We start from the raw sequence: 8,308 nt of genomic DNA, 5'->3' as shown, positions 1-8,308 counted from the left end.
GATGGATGGATGATGGATGGATGATGGATGGATGGATGGATGGATGGATGGATGGATGAGATTGAGATTGAGATTGAGATTGAGATTGAGATTGAGATTGAGATTGAGATTGAGATTGAGATTGAGATTGAGATTGAGATTGAGATTGAGATTGAGATTGAGATTGAGATTGAGATTGAGATTGAGATTGAGATTGAGATTGAGATTGAGATTGAGATTGAGATTGAGATTGAGATTGAGATTGAGATTGAGATTGAGATTGAGATTGAGATTGAGATTGAGATTGGGATTGGGATTGGGATTGGGATTGGGGATGGGTGGATGGATGGATGGATGGATGGATGGAGGGATGGATGGATGGATGGATGGATGGATGGGGATGGATGGATGGATGGATGGGGATGGATGGATGGATGGATGGATGGATGGATGGGGATGGATGGATGGATGGATGGATGCGTCACGTAGTATAGGTATTTATTCAGCAATATGTGATTAGTTAATGATTCTAATACACGACGTTGTATTCAAGGTATTTGTATGAAATTTCTTGTATTAACTGTCGTTTACCGCAGTGCAACACCCCATCTGTCTAATATATACCTTTCGTTACTGGCGCTATGGATATGATGTTGTCCGCCTGTCGTTTCTTCCACCACCAAAGTATCACAAACAGTAGGAGAGCTATCAGAAGAGATAGTACTATCCTAAAAAAAGGGGGAAAAAAATTCGAATTCATTCTGAATTCTACGATCATGACCTTCTGATTTCACCAAGCTCATTAACATCTATTATCACTATACATCGGATTGGAACCGTGTTTATGACTGCATATACACCATTCATGCTATACAGATCGTATGTGCCCAAACACGTCAACGTCCTGTAATATTTAATACAATAAAATATTTAAAAAATGAACAAGTGACCTCACGGGATATTGTGATTATTCATAGAGGTATAACTAACGTTACACGTATGCCTTGTGTGTTACATACGGTGACCTTACAATAACAACACAATTGAGCGTATAACTGAAACGACTATAATTTAAAGACTAATTAAAACATAATTGAAAAGCAAGAAAAGTATCCTGTAAAACAATAACCGTTATGCAATACAGATATCCAACTACATTTACATGCGTTGTCGAGCAGAACAAAAACGATATCTTAGTCATCTAAATTTAATATAAATCGCCTTTTTATTGAGAGTTTGGACATCCTCGCACTATCCCTGGAATTTCAGGCGATTCAACCGAACTTTAAAACTAAGAAATAACATTTTAAGAGGCGCACAGACGTTGAGTTTATTAACACTGGTGTCATATATATACGAGAAATGGCAATATATGCTAAGCTAGTAAAAGCTCACGGTAAAAATGTATATGAAAACTCTCTTGAGTCCGCTTTATAATTATATCAGATATATATTAATTACCTGTCCCAAATCTGTCATGTCAACGTCTATGTCACTAATCTGTCATGTCAATGTCTATGTCACGTTGACATAGTAATACATTGATCGTAAGGCAAAGAGAATAACCCACCAATAATATACACTCTGCGTTTAGTGTATAATATATACGTGCTCTATCATTTTAGCTAATTGGAGGTGGCCGGAACTAGAATTGAGCCATCACCGCACAGAGAAAAAATAAGTTATTAATATATGTACAGCCGTATATGTAGATGTATATGTCATTCATATCCGCTAGACACCAAGCACGCACGCACACACACACATACGAGCACACGCGCACGCACGCACGCACGCACGCACGCACGCACGCACACACACACACACACACACACACACACACACACACACACATATATACATACATACATACATACATACATACATACATACATACATACATACATACATACACACATACACACATACATACATACATACATACATACATACATACATACATACACATACACACATACACACAGCACAGCACATACCACACACATACATACACACACAATACATACACACATACATACATACATACTACCAATGACCATACATCACATACATAACATACATGCATGCATGCATAATGACATGCATGCATGCAATACATACATGGCATAACATACATACATACAGTTTTATTCATACATACATACATACATACATTACATACATACATACAATACATACAGACATACATACATACAATAATCATAATACATACATACATACATACATACATCAACATACATACATAGCATACATAACATACATACATACATACATACAACATACATACATACATATATACCATATATACATATATAACAATATACATATATATCATATTACATATATACATATAAGTACATATACTACATATATACATATTTATTCATATATAACAAAAATATACATATATAATATAATACATATATCAATAGATAACATATATACATAATACATATATACATATATACAATATATACATATATACATACATATATACATATATACATAATACATGATATATATATATTACAAGTTACAATATTATATCGTACTATTCAGACTATTGAGCAGTTTGCCGCAAACCTGAGTGTCCGCCCGCAGTCACGACTCACCAGAAATACCAAAGATCCTTCAACAGATTGACACTGCTTTCACAGCAAATTCGACCCTCCACGTATTCCCGCGAATCGTGCGAACAGCAATGCTCACCACTGTCACATCTGCAAGAATAAAAGCCGCATTGATAGCAGATAACTTGAGGTGCTATAGCCCCTACACGCCGTGGTTCCTAGCAGAACCATAGGTAGATGGTGGTTATACCTATGGCTCTGATTGCTACGCATCGCCTGTACGGAATGATGCCGAATGAAACGATGGTAAACGAGTATTGAACGCTGTAACTAGCCCTGTTTAATGTTAGAGTTTGGTTATTATTTCCCTGACCCCATTACTGATTGTGAGATGAATGTTTTGGTTTTTTGACGTGAATTTGCAAAAATAAAATAAAATCCAAACTATAAATAGTAATGGCATATACGTCGTACAGCGCAACCGTTTTTTCTTATTTGTGGATAGACGCAAACCTTGTTAAAAAGTGTGCGATTACTTTCGGTGTCAGTGGAAATAGGTTTTTAATTATGTGAATAGATCTCTCCTAGCATAGTGGCGTGGTCTATAAAGACGCACACTGTTCGAGAATATTATTCAGTATATACTAATGCAATGCACTGTGCACCATTTCTGTGGTTGCTTCGATTTTCAATCTGCTCGGTAGTTCCCCAACAATGCTAGACAATGTATGCATTAGTTTCAGATGTCAAGGAGAAAAAGATTGATTGTATCTATAGTCATGGTTGCAGCGTAGTATAGGCTTTAAATGTTTCAGTTGATTCAAACACCTATAACAACAATTAGGCCCCTATACCTAGCGGCTTTTATATCACAAGTAGGTGACTGGCATAAAAACGGACAATCGAAATATAAACAGACGCAGGATATACGGTGGTTTATAAGTGAAATGCCGGGCACAGTGTCGTTACAATAATTGATATTTATTCATCGGCATAACCTGCAGACTGCGACTGCTAGACTGAGACCTGCGCACGCGCGCATACACTACTGAGGCAACGGCCAAGTTCGTGCCTGAACACAAGCTTCAAGTTGCTAATGTTGATTATCTGTGATTGGTTGAAATCGTTACTGAGGAGCGCATGATCTGAATGGAGAATTCATTTATCTTAAGTCATATAATATGACACGTAGCATGGAAGCAAGTCCCTGTCAATAAGTGAAACTAGTCGGCATATGTTACGCGGTACGTAAAAAGTATAGTTATAGTTATCATATATAATAATTATAATATAGTAATAAAAACTGCTTTCTACTCACGCTATTCCGTGTGGGAAATCACCACTAAATCGCGTCTCTATGCACGTCTCTGCCGCGGTCTCCTGTAAACAACAATTTTCACGAATATATAGCTTATGATTAAAAATTCAAAATTTCGTAAATAATTTGAAGTATATTTTTAAGTAACGATTTTAAACAGATTATGAGATGAACCTTCCTGTAATATTTAGTGCACCAACACCACGCGCGCATGCACGCAACCACAAACACAAACAAACAAACAAACAAACAAACAAACAAACACACACACTCCTCATTCACACACGCACACAGACACACAACACACACACACACCATAGAGCTTCCCGACAACGCACGCACGCACGGCCACGCCGGCACAAGCAACGGGCACGGCAGCGCACAGCGACCGGCAGCGGCACGCACGCACGCACGCACGACGCACGCACACACACACACAATACACACAAACACATACACACATAGCATAGCGACCACACACACGCGCGCAACACACACACACACACACACACACACAAACAAATTCACGCACGCACGCACGCACGCAGCACGCACGCACGCACGCACACACACACACGCACGCACGCACGCACGCACGCACACGCACACGCACACGCACACGCACACGCGCACGCACACGCACACGCACACGCACACGCACACGCACACGCGCACGCACACACACACACACACACACAGACACACACACACACAAACAAACAAACACACGCACAAACACGCGCGCGTGCATAGACCTTTACGACTTTCCAAGCCTAGACGCTTCCAACTCTTACAAGAACTACGTTCCTACAGACTACAATCCAGAATAGGTATATCAACTAGTACCTTACCCTGTGTATGTGGCAGAGCAAAAACAGAACGTATAAATAATGCGACCGTTTTCGTCTGCGTCGCTTCATTTCCGACGCTTCACACGTCCACACGACGGCTGCTACGACGTGCGTGTCATACGCGAGACACCTATCCCCAGTAGCAGCAGCAGCAGCGACAGCAGCGGCGGCGGCAGCAGCCGCAGCGTCTCCATTGTACGATTGTAAACGGGCGGCATGCTCCGTGATGATGATAGTGGAAGAATCCCCATGTGCAAATAGTGCATGGCCACATAGCCTATCCCCGTTGGTAGTCACCAGGCAACTCTGCACGTTGCTGCGTAGCATCGCGTCTACGCGCGCCTGGAGGGCGGCATACGATGTTGCATGAATTATTCAAAGTGCGTATAAAACGTAACAAAGCTGTTGTCGTTAGTTGCGCCATCGATTATCTATATAAACCGGCGTGTCGTCTGCGCTAGCTGGTTCGGCGTTCAGCGCGTTTATGCGGCGCGTGTAGGTGGACGCGGAGACCCACACTCCACACGTCATTGTCATGTTGTCATAGAGTTATGGATTTTAAACCAGCACCAGAGATTCGCGTGTGGGCTTTCCTTCGAAACGCCGGAGATTTTTTTCCCAATTTCACGTGGAACTCTAAGAAAATAAAGAAATCTAAACATTTTTAAGGTCGCATCACTTCGGCACTTAATGCATTTTCTCGCTTGAAACCCATAACGAAAGACAGTTATTTAGTATGCAATTATTCTACTGTCGCAGTGAAACTACAGTGAGCAAAAGCAAGCAGGGAAAAGCGTACTGCGAGCTGGAAAATATCTAATTTTAGTTACTTTATAATTAGATCAGTCAGCATGTTTTGCACCATTAGAAATCACACTTCAACACTGGTGATAAATATACATTCTAAAAAATATTGCAGATTCTTGATATTTCTGATAATGTACAACGTACATATTTTGTGTAGGAGCAATCGGTAACGCTACAGCTATTCCAATGTCAACTATGTCTGGCCTTGGAGTAATCATTACTCCACTGTCTGGCGTAGATGGCGCCACGAATAGCTCTGGCGGCGATGGGACAAGCCCGCCGGTTTCCACACTATAGATGACGCTGCACGACCACAGCGTGATAACTGGTCTATATTAGAACTATATATGACTAAGTTATATATAGATCAGTGCGTGTGATATTAGCCTGCGCTACCAGACGGCGTTCAACGTTCATGAAAATTCCACGTGCTAGATCTTTAATTGCATATTACACGTTTTATCCAAAAGAATGATAAATATTCACGTAATAACTATGATATATGTTCCATGGGAATGGTATAAGAAGGCAGGCGACTTGTGTACCTTTTGCCGATAGAAATTAGCCAATGAGAAATGAGGTCAATGCTACACAAATAGGGTAGTATAATTAATTGGTTAATGCACTGCTGTCTGTTGCTAAACAACCAGATTCGATTCAGATTGCATGCAGATTACGGGTTCTCGTAGGGGCAGTCACCGACAAAACGGGTACTTATACGTGTTCTAGCCTATAACAAACACTCCCTATCTGCGGAGAACGATAGTACTGATACAAATACTGAATAATTTACACCTCATTTCTAAAAAAACCAAGAAACATCTTCCAATTATACCCTTCCTCTGTCATAAAATCCTCTCCTTACGAAATTCTACGTATTTTGTTTCCTCTAATTAATTAAGACGCACGAAATTTTTTTTTCTCGTGGCAACGAATGTCAAATTATGTTTCGTATTATCGGTCGTAATTGACGATAGTAAATTGTCAATATTCGAGAAAGGTGACTAACTTTCTACAGAGCGCTAATATTTGTAGAAGAAACTTTTATTCCCCTCTGAATATAATAACACGGATTCATACCCGTGTTTCCCTGGATGTGGATCTAATTCCAACGGACCCTGCGATGGCGATGTGACGTCACGTTTGACCACCCCTGGCCCAACCACCTCTAGGCTTTACCCTCAACGCAGGGCCGGATTTAGGACTGGGCAAGCTGGGCAGTTGCCCATGTGCCTCCACAACCAGGGGCCTCCACACATTTATTTAAAAAAAAAAATTTTAAGGAAAAATGTAGGCTGACCTGAATGTAGGCGTATCAATGTAGGCGTATGTAGGCGTATCAATCAAATCCATATTGCGCGCGTTTTGCGCCATACATACGCAAGCTATATTGTATTTGTTTGTGAGTGGTAGAAACAGCTATTAACTAGTTATTTTCCTGTTATTGCTCAGCACACGTCGTCAGACAAACATCTAAAATCTAACGTCATCCATCTCAACGTCGATTTTCTTGCTTAATTGCTTATTCAGATTCTTTCTACTTGAAAGAATTTACTCTATGGATGACTGTAACTATGTCTTGTCACCTTTTAGTTTTTAGTATTCTAAGGTAGGGTGGGTAGGCCCCCCTATGCATTAACTACTGAAGGCTGCCCAAGGGCCTCCACATGTCTAATTCTGGCCCTGCCTCAACGTGTAACCACTAGCCAATGTGTAGATCCAATCAAAGAAACCTAATAAGGCCACGTATAACGTGCAAACATAGTGACAGATGCGTATAATCATAATTATTCAGTGGTAAGTCATAGCCATGTAGAAAAGTAATCATAATTTCTATGCAAATATTGTCAAACGGATGATGATATGATTGCTGTGTCGGACAAAACTTACTGCAGTTATGAAGCGTCTTATATGATTTATAGGATGTATATCTTAGTAACTGATTATCGTCTTACTGGCGCCAGACGATTGTCTGCCGTGAACTCACACGGCGACGATTTAACGCGATCCAAAATTAATTAAATGAACCGAGAATATCAGCCGAGAACGTGTATCAATGTATATATATCATAAGTAGATAATAGGGAACTATTATCGGGTCTCTATAGTATCTATATTATAATAGGGTCCCTATTATCTACTTCTGATATATATGATATATATATATATACATATAATTATTATATCATTCCTCTTAAGCCATTCTTGATCATATGGCTATACATTTTAAAGACATGGTCACACATGCATACGAAGCTTCTACAGCGCATGCATATCAATGCGAGCGTAATGGACACATCACACACACACACACACACACACACCACACCACACACACACACACACACAACACACACACACAACCCACACACACACACATATAGATATTATATACACACACACATATATATATATATATATTACACCACACCACACACACACACACCACACACACACCACACACACACAGTATAATATATTAGTTACACACCACACACACACACCACACGACACACACACACACACACACACCACCCCCACACACACACCACACACATTACTATACACACACACATGCATAACATATATATATAATATATATACTTAATATATAGTATATATATTATGATATAATTATATTTAGTTTATGCATGTGTGTGTGCTGTATGTATGGTGTGGTGTGTGTGTGTGTGTGTGTGTGTGTGTGTGTGTGTGTGTGTGTGTGTGTGTGTGTGTGTGTGTGTGTGTGTGTGTCATTACGC

This window comes from Priapulus caudatus, unplaced genomic scaffold, assembly GCF_000485595.1.
Source record: "Priapulus caudatus unplaced genomic scaffold, Priapulus_caudatus-5.0.1 Scaffold179, whole genome shotgun sequence".
In the NCBI taxonomy this organism is placed as follows: domain Eukaryota; kingdom Metazoa; phylum Priapulida; class Priapulimorpha; order Priapulimorphida; family Priapulidae; genus Priapulus; species Priapulus caudatus.
This window is presented reverse-complemented; position numbering follows the sequence as displayed.